Consider the following 13,838-nt stretch of genomic DNA (forward strand, 5'->3'; position numbering starts at 1 on the left):
TATTTAACACTAACATAGAAAGGGCATAATCCGATTTGCTAAATTCTGTGAAGCTCTCACAATATGATATGGCCATAGATTCAATAATTTAGAAACCTACTAGGAACTTTTGAATTTTTAATATGTTCATTTAGTGAAACTCTTGTAGGAAGTGCAGCACAATTTGCCATAAGCTTTTTGTTGTTATTGTTATGTAATAGAAATTCATATCTTAAAGTTTGCCTAATATTCTTGTGGTAGGCAAATTGGCATAGAAAAAAATATCTAATTTCAGTCACCATCTCAGTTTGGATTCTGTCATGCAATGTACATGCTCTAATAAAAGTTTTTTATACCTAGCAAACATTTTCTGAAGCCTTATGCAGAGTTCAAGTCTTTTACAGCAAAAAAAAATGTTAAGTCATCAAGAAAAACTGAAAACAATTTTTCAATGTTATTGTTTCAAAGGAACAGTAAGGGTCAACTGCAATGTCTTTAGGTAGCCTCTGTGTTCCAAAGAAATTCATTTGCAAAATCTGTTAATCTAATTTTTAATAGATATAAACCAAAGGTCAGTTACTTAAACTGTGTATTTTTCATATTTTTATTTAATGGTATTTAACTGCACAGCATTCAAAATGCCACATAAATCCGACCAAAAATAAAGCATTAATATAAAATAATTTTATACAGGAATCAAATACAGTAATGCAAAAAAATGAAAATGTAAACCTATTAAATTATTAACATCTGTATGAGCTAAAAATGCATACTAGATGTCTTTGCAACATTTCTTTTTTTAAAAAAAAAGGAATTTTATTTTCTTCTCCCATGATGCCTAGCCATCTGGTATTCTAGGGTTTGAGGCACCCAGTTTTCTGTTATCCCAGGATGCCCCCAAAATAGATAGAAATGGAATTTATGCAAGCTAGAAGGTACCTATCAAATCTGCACAACAAAAAGCTTCCTAATTTCCATAAAGACAACAGCAGGCCTTCCATACAAAGTGACAGCTTGAAAATAAAACAACAAAAAAATTATAATGTTGAAATATAAATACAAGAACAACAGGAGAAACCTGAACTAGTGAGTATTCAAGAGCGATAGTCTGTTCTCAATTCTTACCCTAACTGCTCCCAAGATCTGGTTCCTAGTTAGACAAAGAGAGAGTCAGGAGAAGAAGCTGTTCATATCGTAAATTCTCCACCTTTTTTCTAGCATGCCATGCTACTGCTAGGTCTGTAAAGATGAACATCACAATTGACATCTTCCAGGGGTACAATAAAGGGAGAAACCTACAGCTTTGTTAAAGCTGTTGAGGAAAGTGTGGGTTGAAGGGGATATTTTTCTTAGTCAGCTTTTGTCTCGTTATGTCGTAATTTGTGATTTATGGGATATGCACGCAAAGTACTGAGTGGGTATCTATAGATGTATTTTTAAAATTTGAACAAACACAGCAGCAGCAGCCAAATTCTATTTTCTTCATATGGTCCAAGCAGTTTTAACACTCTCTTCAAATGCTTTAAGTATTCCTTCTAGGTCAAGTCTTCATGCTTTTTCAATCTTTGATACTTCTGCTAAGGCTGCCAACAAAGATGCCAAGATTTTGTGATGTCATCACTTTCTCACTAGGAAATGTACTGAACCCACCAACACATTTCACAATCCTAAACAAAACAGCCTTCACATACTCACTTTCAGTCATAAATCCAGGGTAGATTTGACCTAGAAGTGAAAAACTATATACTGGAACTAATCCAGAACCATTCAGAAAACAAAGTTAACCTTGAGACCAGATTTATATTCTCTCAGCACCAAGGAGGACAGCCAAAATAACCCTAAGGTTGGAACCTACTTCATATGCAAAGCTCTTTTTGAAACCTCTTTAGTGTGTGTGTGTGTGTGTGTGTGTGTGTGTGTGTGTGTGTGTGTGTGTGTGTGTGTGTGTGTGTGTGTGTGTGTGTGTGTGTGTGTGTGTGTGTAACATTTTAAAATGTGTATTGTTGTGGTCATTTTAGCTGTAGAGAGTGTATACAAACATTAATTTCTGCCCCAGCCTGATTGACTCATTCTTGTAAAATATATTACCAACACTAGCTGAGTTTTGGGAAGTATGATTTAGCAATAGACTATAACAGATGGGAAAGGAGGTATAACAGTCTTTTCTCCTCTTACAATAGACATTTTGAGTTTCAAAAGTTTCTTCACAACCTATTTGAGCTATTTCAAGAACTGTATTACCTACATTTAAGGCATTAATTTTACACTGGCAAATAAGACAAAGTGACACTTTTTATATAACTACTCTAAAAATATTTAGGGTCCGAATACAAGAACAGACATCATACCATGGTCAATAGCATACGGCCAAGAAAAATAGTGGTTTCTGTGGGCCTCAAAGGTATAAATGTAGCTGTTTTTGCCTCATCAGGTCCATAGAATACAAGGACTGCAAGTCAGAACAAGCTATACATGATAGCTAAATGCCATCAGGTTCTGCGGCTCCCTCCATCTCTCTCCATGTGATTTAATTCTTCTCCAACCCTATCACTACATGCCCCTCTGCTACTTGGATTAATATTTTTCAAGCATGTTGCAAGTAAAAGAGCCTGTTCTGACTGGAATTCAAAGACAACAGTAAAACTTCAATAGAAGTGAAACCCTCCTGCTACTTTTATTCGTGGACAATTTAAGTAATGCACAAACTTTCTAAGTCGTACCAGATCTAAAAACCAGTTAAGACAAAAACATTTAAGAAAAACAACAGCAACCATCTGAGGCTGGTTTTGAACTTTATTCTCAAATACTAAAGAACCTCTCTCCCATCTTTTGAAAATATACCACTCTTGTACACCATTCTGCAACAAGTTAATCATGCTATTTTGAAAGCTCTTGAAAGGTTACTGATTTCCTGTGCTTTACAAATTAAAAGAGCATCATACATTTATTCTGTGCCATCGCAAGGATCCCACTTATAAATGTACTGATACATTGAGTCTAACTGACTCCAACAAGCAACAAAACCAGGTGGGTAAGTAGATTAAGAAAGATTCCATTAATGTGGCTGCCACACACAAGATATTGTCTTAATCAATCACTACAACCATGTGCATTTCCCCCCAATATAAAACTGAAGGAATAGTGTTGGCACCTTGTATGAGAGTACACATCAATATAATATTTTGATACCAGAGATTGTGCACCTTTGAAATATCCCTTATGAAAAGACTTAGACTGGGTGAAATTAAAGTATTTTTTACCTATTCATTTTGTGTAACACAAAAACCTATGCAGTAAACTAGCTTCACCATAACAAAAAGCATAAATCAAGTAGGGGGCAACTTGTTGCTGCCAACAATTTATTTTTTCCTCTGTCTGGCTCACAACACACAAAACACAGCCCCCTTCTCTCTCTCACACAGGAAGATAAGCCACAATGGCTTCTGCTAACTCTCATGACCACATGGTTTAGTCTCAACAAATCAAGTAACCAATTCCAATACCAAGCACAATTTAAGGGATCAATCATGACCAACCACTACAGTACAAAATTCATAAAAATAATGAAAAGATTTGCCACAAAATGGTCAATTACACAATCTGCAAATAATTTAGTGCAAAATTACTTCAAAAATTGAAGAAAACTTTTATAAATCCTAAATCTTCTGGAAGTTGTAGTTTAAAAGATTAATTGGCTAAAATAAAAAGTTATGTGCTTATATAACACTGTACTTTAAAAATTCATCAGTAGGGATTGAAACTATCATCAGTTTATATGAAGCCTAAATAACAATAAATCTCACAATCTACTAATACAGGTCTGAGAATGGGAATGAATACAAATCCTCCAGCATTCAACTCTCTCATTTAGTACTAAGCCATAAAGTAGAAAGCTGAAACAATTTAATATGACAACTATGAAAACTGAACAGAACAGCTTTGAAAACGTTTAATTAGCATATTCTCCTATAGTATAGTTCACACAACCTCAAATATTTTCTCCTGGATGATTTTTTTTATGTTGACCATAAATTTCAGCATCATAAGGAGAAGGCATTTCCAATTTATACTTCACAGAACTGAATTCAACATGCCATGTGACCCAGTCATTAGAGCACAGCACTGAGGGCTGAGTGATTTGGCTGCACTCATCTGTTTGATCTCAAACATATCACTCTGCTTCAGTGCACTTCTATTTTCCCATCTGTAAAATGGAAATAATTAAGTTACCTCAGGCACTGATAAATCACAGGTAAATAGTTTTATTTGCACATAAATACATCTTACTAATCTGTATTTCCTAATTTTATTATCTGAGAAAAACAGCTAAAAATATCATTATAAATAAACAAGTACAAAAAGAGGACAACTCTTTCATTACTAATTGTTGCCTAAGTTTTTGTAATAATTTCTCAATACATTCAGATTCAGAATTATCACATTCTTTATATCAGTTGGAAAGCAGAAAAAAAACAGCTCCTCTCATATGAGTTGAGCTTTTGAAGCGTTCCTGAGCTAATGAAACTTCTACTTCTGAAGCCTTTTTCAAATCAAAATCTTCTCTCCGCGAGCAGGATTTGTATCAACTTTGTTATCCTGCAGGCTCACAAGAACAGAGTAGGCAGGTGGAGTAGAAGTGTGACGTACCTGGGATCAAAAACAAATTGAAAACACCGAGTATTCTGGCCGGCAAGTTAAAGAAGTATGGGCTGGATGAATGGACTATAAGATGGATAGAAAGCTGGCTAGATCGTCAGGCTCAATGGGTAGCGATCAATGGCTCCATGTCTAGTTGGAAGCCAGTGTCAAGCAGAGTGCCCCAAGGGTAAGTCCTGGGGCCAGTTTTGTTCAATATCTTCATCAATGATCTGGAGAATGGCGTGGACTGCACCCTCGGCAAGTCTGCAGATGACACTAAACTGGGAAGAGTGGTAGATATGCTGGAGGGTAGGGATAGCATACAGAGGGACCTAGACAAATTAGCAGATTGGGCCAAAAGAAATCTGATGAGGTTCAACAAGGACAAATGCAGAGTCCTACACTTAGGACGGAAGAATCCCATGCTGTGCTACAGACTAGGAACCAAATGGCTAGGCAGCAGTTCTGCAGAAAAGGATCTAGGGGTTACAGTGAGCGAGAAGCTGGATATGAGCCAACAGTGTACCCTTGTTGCTAAGAAGGCTAACGACATTTTGGGCTGTATAAGTATGGGCATTGCCAGAAGATCAAGGGACGTGATCATTCCCCTCTGTTCGACACTGGTGAGGCCTCATCTGGAGTACTGTGTCCAGTTTTGAGCCCTACAAGGATGTGGAAAAATTGGAAAGAGTCCAGCGGAGGGCAACAAAAATGAGTAGGGGGCTGGAGCACATAACTTATGAGAAGATGCTGAGGGAACTGGGATTGTTTAGTCTGCAGAAGAGAAGAATGAGGGGGGATTTGATAGCTGCTTTCAACTACCTGAAAGGGGGTTCCAAAGAGGATGGATCTAGACTGTTCTCAGTGGTAGCAGATGACAGAACAAGGAGTAATGGTCTCAAGTTGCAGTGGGGGAGGTTTAGGTTGGATATTACAAAAAAAAATTTCACTAGGAGGGTGGTGAAGCACTGGAACGGGTTACCAAGGGAGGTGGTGGAATCTCCTTCCTTAGAGGTTTTAAGGTCAGGCTTTTCAAAGCCATGGCTAGGATGATTTAGTTGGGGATTGGTCCCGCTTTGAGCTGGGGGTTGGACTAGATGACCTTCTGAGGTCCCTTCCAACCAGGACCAACTCTAGGCACCAGCAAACCAAGCACGTGCTTGGGGCAGCACAATTCCAGGAGTGGCATTAAGAGTTGTTGGGTTTGTTTGTTTGTTTGTTTGTTTTTGCTTTGGCAGTCGCACTCTCAGAGGGGGGGGGTGTTTGTTTTCTTTGGGTTTTTTTGCTTGGGGTGGCAAAAAACCTAGAGCCAGCCCTGCTTCCAACCCTGATATTCTATGATTCTATGAGTTAGATGGTTGCAGGTCATCTATCCAGGAAGCTGAGTTTCTCCCAATGTTGCAGTCCTTGGTTTGGAGGCTTTTTTTTTAGTTTACTTCATCTTTGAAAAAACATTGTATAGCATGATTCAATTGTTGACCCTACAGTCCTTTGCAGTTTCCCTTTATAAGCATGTGTGTATATGTATACACACCCACACCCCTCTTGATTTTCCAATAGATTGTGTTTTTATGTAAAAAATCCTTTATACCATCTACATTTACAGTGCATCTCATGGTAAAGTTGTAGTACAGGATCTATTAGTCATTCATGTCTTACTCCTTCCTGGTAAGAGCTCTTTTTAAAATTCCAATGCCAGACAGAAAGTGGCAATATTTATTGTTAATATTTATTTTCCATTAAATCTTTTCAGTGGGGCAAATAATTGGCGTCCTTCTGACATGAGAAGACCCAGAACAAACAATTCATATCCCTTCAGAGTCTTCAAAACCAAAGAAAGAAACAGGAGACAGATTTCTTCCATGCAGCAATAAAGGTAACATTAGGGCTATCCTTTATGTGGCAATGGGGGCTAGATGGGATGGTGGGAAATCTTTTCCCACCCCCATCATACTCAGCTGTTCTATTGACCAAATTTTCCCACGAGCAACAGTACAAACTGCCTAGTTTGTCTGTTTTGAGGCAGAACATCATGTAGCACAGGCGCAGAAAAAAAAATTAGCGGGTGCTTAGCACCCACCCACAGCCAAGCTCCCCTTCTCCCTCCAGCGCCTCCTGCCTGCCAGTGGCTCTGCTGATCAACTCCTCTCCCTCCCTCCCAGCGCCTCACGGATGGGGTGCACTCAGGGGAGGAGGTGAAAAGAGGTGGAGCGGAGCAGGGACAGGAAGAGGTGGGGTGGGGCCTTGAGGGAAAGGGTGGAATGGGGGTGGGAATGGGAAGAGGCAATCCAGGGGTGGGAGCTCGGGGGAAAGAGTGGAATGGGGAAGGGGCCTGGAGCTGAGCGAGGGTTGAGCACCCTCCCACCCCCCAGGACAACTGGAAGACAGTGTGTAATGTAGCTAACAAAGTTCTGTAATGTAGGCACTCCACATTATGCAGAAAAAGAAAGGCACCCAAAAGTCACACAAAAACTTAACAGGGCATTAACTACATCAACAAAATGGCAATTCTATCTAAAGCCCTTTGCATTCTATTTTTTAAAAAAAAAAGAGCTTTACATAAGATAATGTGAACTAAACTGCATTCCTGTAACACACACCTTGCTTTATAAGTCTACTGTTGATACTGTTACTTTTTTTTTTTTTTAACCTCACTGGTTAGCCAAAATTCAAGGTCTAGCACAGAGGTGGCCAACCTGAGCCTGAGAAGGAGCCAGAATTTACCAATGTACATTGCCAAAGAGTACATCAGCAGCTCCCCATCCACTCCCCAGCCCCAATCAGCGCCTATTCCCCCCTCCCCCTGCCCACCGCAATCAGCTCTTTCACGTTCGCAGGAGGCTATGGGGGGGGGAGAGGGGAGGAGCAAGGGCACGCAAGGCTCAGGGGAAGGGGTAGGGGCCTTGGGGAAGGGGTGGAGTGGGGGCAGGGCTTGAGGCAGAGCAGGGGGTTGAGCAGTGAGCACCCCCAGTACATTGGAAAGTTAACATCTATAGCTCCAGCCTCTGAATCAGTGCCTAGGTAAGGAGCCGCATATTAACCTCTTTAGAGCCGCATGCGGATCCGAAGCCACAGGTTGGCCACCCCTGGTCTAGCAGGTTGTTTCCATTAGGAGGAGAAATTGAGGTCACATATTTCTTTTATGCAGCCTTGTTTACTTATTAAGAATATACAAAGTCCTGTTTACCTGAACGCAGGATGAATCAAACAGGAGACAGTTTCTCCTCTCACAGTCAGCACTCTTCCCAAAAAGCTCTCTCTCGGCTTTTTCCCAGGGTCACACTCTCAGTATTTGTTCTGCTGTCTCCTTGACTTTCTACTTTTTCTCAGGTATTTCAGTCTCACACCCACAGAGACAAAGTTCCAAAATCCAGTCACTCCCCTGCCCCTGCATTTTATTAGCCCCTAAAGAACTCCTTGAGTATGACTGGTGGGTAGTGATCGATCTATCGGGGATTGATGCATCGCATCTCATCTAGATGTGATGCATCGATTCCCGAACGTACTCCCCGTTGACTCCAGAACTCCACCAGGGCGAGAGGCGGAAGCAGAGTCGACGGGGGAGCAGCGGCCGTCAATCCTGCGCTGCAAGAACGCAAAGTAAGTCAATCTAAGTCGATCTAAGATACGTCGACTTCAGCTACGCTATTCTCGTAACTGAAGTTGCATATCTTAGATTGATTCTCTCCCCCTAATCCCCCCAGTGTAGACCAGGCCCTTGATTCAACTACTCCTCCAGCCTTGCACATGGGTTTGTTCTGGGCAAAGCCCCTATTGTTTCAGCTATCTATTCCATAAAGGAGCTCAGGTGCTTTTTACATTTATTCTGAAAGGGAGCTAACTGTTACGAACACCAGAGTTACAAACTGACCAGTCAACCACACACCTCATTTGGAACCGGAAATACACAATCAGGCAGCAGCAGAGATGAAGTGGGGAAGTGGGGTGGGGGAGTAAATACAGTACAATGTTAAATGTAAATTACTAAAAAAACAAAGATTAAAAAGATTTGACAAGGTACAGAAACTGTTTCTGTGCTTGTTTCATTTAAATTAAAATGATTAAAAGCAGCATTTTCCCTCTACATAGTAAAGTTTCAAAGTTGTATTAAGTCAATGTTCAGTTGTAAACTTTTGAAAGAACCGTAACATTTTTTTCAGAGTTACGAACAACCTCTATTCCGGAGGTGAGGTTCTACTGTATTTAGAAAAACTGATTTAAAAGTTTCATATAAAAATATACAAAAATATAAAATAGATTGTGTCATTTTTGATAGGTACATATCAAGCTTTTGTCTGTGAGAATGATACTAATACTAGGGTACATCTATCTACGGGAGTGGTAAGTCTATGCAAAATTGTTAAAAACAGTCGTCCATTAAAACCAAAACTTCACAGTTTTGAACTATATAGACTATTCGTTTTCATCTTCCAGAGAGTACCAGAACCTACAATGAAGAAATACCCAAGATGTACCAAAATTACTTTAATATACGAGTCACAGCTACTGGGATAACTGCACCTCTGACCCCTCCTGGTCTTTAAGAGTATGTCTACACATCAACGAGGCACCCATGGCTGGCCAGTGCCAGCTGAAAGTGGGAGAAAGTGTCTACACAGCAGCTAAGCACCCGTGGCTGGCCCATGCCAGCTGACTTGGACTTCTGGGACTCAGGATGCAGGGCTGTTTCAGGATTTGTGTCATCACCTCTCAATGTGGAATCATAAGGTTCTTCCACTTTCAGATAAGATCTTGGGCTGTGTAGTGCCAAGGACTGGGCTTTCTAGGGCTGAGCTTAGCAGATCACCACCACAGGCTATAGTACCCAGGTGCTAACCATGATTATCTGAGCAGGCCTGACTTCAGTTCAAGTATCCACAATCCTCTTCCCGCTAGGAGCCATAACAGTGGTGTCCACCAGAAAGTCTTCTTAAAGCAAAGTATTGTATTTAGAACCAAAGAAACAGATCTCAAAATAGTCTGTACACTTGCCTGTCTTTTCCTAGCGTTTACCATTCCCTGGAAGCTGGGGAAAGCTTCCATTTGCATTCAGACACTCCTGCAGGACCTGTCTCTCATCTCAGTTTGTGCCACCATGAACTGCACCCTCATACTCCCTCTTTCTCTCCATACAGTCCTTTTAACCACCTAGTGTCCCTTTCAACTCAACTCCCAGCACTGGCAAAATAAGGCTTTAATTTAACAGCTTTTCATATTGTCTTTCAAGTGTGTGCCCGGATGCTCTTATTTGGGAGCCTCTGTCTTGCCTTTTTCCTTGTTTTGCCAACAGCTCCCTATTGTGTTAAGCTAATGCATTCATACAGGAAAGTAATAACCCAAAATATCTATACAGTAACTTACTGCATGTAACTTAGCAAAGTTTTCATCTAATTATTTATCCATATTTTTGGATTACACAGCAGCTCCATGTTAGCTACAATCTGTTTATACAACATTGTTGCAAATCAAGTGCACTTCCATAAAAATTCAATGTTAATTTTATTTTGTTACAATTAAAACCACCTATAACGGGACTATATAAAAACATGAAGGGAGCCAAAAAAGGGAAGCAAAAATTCTTTTCAATCAGCCTTCTGTTCCTTCAAAGGTTTTGTATTGTGTCAAACATCGGTGAATCTAAAATCATCAAATAATACATTCATTTTAATCACTACTTGATAGAAAGCTTTTTGTGAATTTTAAACAATGCATCATAATTCCCATGGGGCCAATCTAAAATATGAAGCTGATAAACATTATTTACCCAAATGCCCCCCTTATGGTTATCCAGATGTACCTCTACAGTGCACATAGAGAAAGTCTGATTCACATCCTAATACTGAAGTGAATATGCAATTATTTCATCAGTTGGAAACACAAGACAACCACACAATCACTCTTCTATCTAGATTACACCAAATTCTGGCTAGTTAAATTATGATCCTTGGAATCCAGACATGTTTTCTTTAATACTACATTTAATATTCAAACGAAAAAGTTATCCCTATGGTTACATAAACTGCCAATGACCTTAATCAAAACTAGTACAGAGAATAACTTAGAGAGGAAATTATCCTTGTAGGTTAAAAAGTTTAACAATCTAGTTGTATAAAAGTGGAGAAATTCTACAGAGCCTCAGGTCATCCAGAGAGAAAAATTCAGGTTTCCTCAGACCTTTCCGAACATGTCACACAAACATTGCAACAGAATTAACTTGAAGTATTTTCTTTAACATTTTCTTATACAAACTAAAACGTGGTAAAATATAAAAATTGCCATAGATCATTTATACAAATAGAGAAAATAACCTATTTTTAAAAATTAGAACATGAATCTCATGAAAGTACTACAACATACTGAGCAACAAATCTAAACGATATAACCTTTCCTTGCTTCATTCCACAAGATATGAGTGAGTAATTCAAGTGTGGTACACTATTTTCATTTATTGGAGATGATTATGAAGAATTCATTCTTTGACTCAACTCAGGAATCCATATTTAGTGACATATTAACAGATGGATTTTTTCACCAAGTAAACCCATTTGGAGATGATAGAAACAACCACATTTTCTCCAAAAAATTGCCATGATTACATAGCTTCAGAACAATCTCTTCATGATAGGATCAAAAATTCATATAAATAGTTTACATTATGTTCATGCCTTTTAATTTCTAGGGATATAGACAGACCTGATAAAAAATAAATCTAAATTATTAAATAATCTCTTCTGTTGTCCTTGTGTGTTCTCAAGTGTTATCTCTTGATACAATACATATACTGCACACACACCAAGTGAAATTCACCTGAGTGCAGAGAGCTGGTGCAAGGTTCAAGGTTAAGGCTGTAAAGAGGATTATGGCATAGCCAGAGCAGTCACATAAGGGGTCCCTGCATTCCATGTGTCTCGCTGAAAGGATACTAATCTGATGGACTATATAAATAGAAAGAGGAAGCTAGCACGAGAGAGGAAAGCAGAAGCCATGCAGACTGCAGTGTGTGATAGTTTCTCTTAGGCTCCAGGAGACCAGCCTAAATTAGACTCACAGAGGTTGTTATGGACCTGAAGTCTGGGAGCTCTGAACTAGGCTCCAGAGGGAGAATCTTATGAAATGTTTGTGTAATTGCTCCTGTCCTGAAGCCTTATTAAAAACATGACATACTATTTTTGTTAATTTGTATTGGCTTCTCCTTGCCTGGGCTCTTAAAACTTAGCTAGTGCTGCCCATTCAAGGGAAATAAAGGTGGGGCATACCTCCAGAGCCACCCTGGACCACAAGGGGACATGCAGGGACTGCCCACACTTTTATACAATGGCTCAAAAAATTCCCCAGGAGTCTGCAAAGAAGCACTTCAAGCCTTTCAACTTGCCTGTGGGCATAGGTAGAAAATCCCATCCCTACAACTCCCTTTCTGGCTTTGTGTGAGGGGGTGAGAATTTCTTCCCCCACCTAAACAAACATGCACATACATACTTCTAGCGTGTGTTCAAAGGACAATTCTGAATTGGGCCTGATGTGAAGCCACACTGTCACAGGAGGACAACTAGAAGGCAAATTCCTCCCAGAATACATGAAGAGCACAACTATTTATTTCTGTCACCTCTTAGAAGGGAGAAGTGGCCACTTCCTTCTCAGAAGGCCAGTAATTGGATTCTATGAAGATGAAGAGTTTGTCTAGATGGTGACTTAGTGTGCAGCAAGCCAGAGTGTGAATCTAGAGAGCACTGACTTGTCGTGCATTAACTGGCCATGGGGACCCTGCTACCGTGCACTAGAAGTTCTGTAGTCTGTTTTAACTTCTGAAATGGGAGAACAGCAAACCGCACTCTGGAATTTCTAGTGCATAGTAACAGGGTCCACACCATCAGTTAGTGTGCAGCAAGCTAGTGCGCTGAAGATTCACACCCTGGCTTGCTGTGCATTAACTCTCTATGTAGACAACCTCCAAGTGAGAGTTGACTGGGGAGGTGAAATCAAGCATCACCATCTCTGGGTTAGAGAAAGTAAGGCTACAACGAACTCCAAACTATAAGGGACTCTGTGCCCAATTATTCTGTTGAAGTATCAGCTGCATTCCTCCTGTGCCACTTGAAGAGCATTGCTGGGATATTATCTGCATATTATTTATCCTGTAGGCAGTTTCACAACACTCCTGCATAACAGCACTCCATACTAGCCAACATGGGGCCAGTGTAGATAAAACTTCTGAGGCTGCACAGGCATCCTCCTGCAGGGGCTCTATTTACAACCCCTTACACAGCCCAGTGTAGGACAAAGCAGCACAGGGCATCAAAGAAATGTGCCCTTAAATTAGAGCTTGGTATGTCAATGCTTTTAAACAAGAAGACTGAATTAGGCTTACCTTATACTGAACATTACATATGGTTTCAAACCATCTCTAAGCAACACCAAAAATTTATACAGATTTCCTCAATAATTCATGCTTTTGAACTTTCAGCAGCTGGAACTAGACATAATTTCTACTAATGTCCCATCTTCAGTAGAATATGCTACCGAGTCTTTACTACACCTAATTTGAATAAATACACTTCAGTTAGTTGTATAGATTCTATTAAGTGAACAGCAGATAACCTGCAAAGCATGCGACTAATTTCTCCTTCAAGCATCCTTGCTATTTTCCCAAGCTGTTACAAGCAGTACAATGATTAATGTAGTCATTCACTTGGTCTGTCATTCCCTATGTTTGAATTTTGCATTTCTGAAGAAAGTCTAGGCTCTTAGTAATCATTACACTCACACACAATATTGCTGTTGGGCTGTGACTTTGATACTCACTTTCCTCTGGGACCCAATCCAGTTACAAGATACTGTACCAAGATTTCTGGATGGAGAATCCCTCATATTAAAATGGCTGGGTACTAACTCGCCAAACCCTGTATATCCTAACATCTCAAGTATTGTGAACAGTGATGGCTCCAGGCACCAGAGCTCCAAGTGTGTGCCTGGGTCAGCAAGCTGCGAGGGGGTGGGGGCGCCCTGCCGGTTCCTGCAAGCGTGGCAGTCAGGCTGCCTCCAGTGGCGTTCCTGCAGGAGGTCTGCTGGTCCCGCGGATTCAGCGGCAATTCGGCGGCAGGTATGCTGAAGCCACGGGACTGGCAGACCTCCCGCAGGCATGCCACCGAATCCGTGGGATCAGGGACTCCCGCAGGCGCACCGCCGAAGGCAGCCTGCCTGCCATGCTTGGGGTGGCAAAAAAG

General features: G+C 40.4%; 1 protein-coding gene and 1 long non-coding RNA gene across 12 annotated transcripts in view; one reads left to right on the top strand and one right to left on the bottom strand.

The window, feature by feature from the left end:
- PLEKHA7 (pleckstrin homology domain containing A7) overlaps positions 1-13,838 on the bottom strand; it is a 310,525-nt gene that overhangs the window by 137,967 nt on the left and 158,720 nt on the right. The gene's annotated exons all lie outside the window — the stretch shown is intronic.
- Positions 6,375-10,086, top strand: LOC120402989. Its single transcript, XR_005597405.1, has 3 exons — positions 6,375-6,493; positions 8,097-8,217; positions 9,052-10,086. It is a non-coding gene; the product is annotated as an uncharacterized LOC120402989 (long non-coding RNA).

Source organism: Mauremys reevesii, linkage group 4 (genome assembly GCF_016161935.1).
Source record: "Mauremys reevesii isolate NIE-2019 linkage group 4, ASM1616193v1, whole genome shotgun sequence".
Lineage (NCBI taxonomy): Eukaryota > Metazoa > Chordata > Testudines > Geoemydidae > Mauremys > Mauremys reevesii.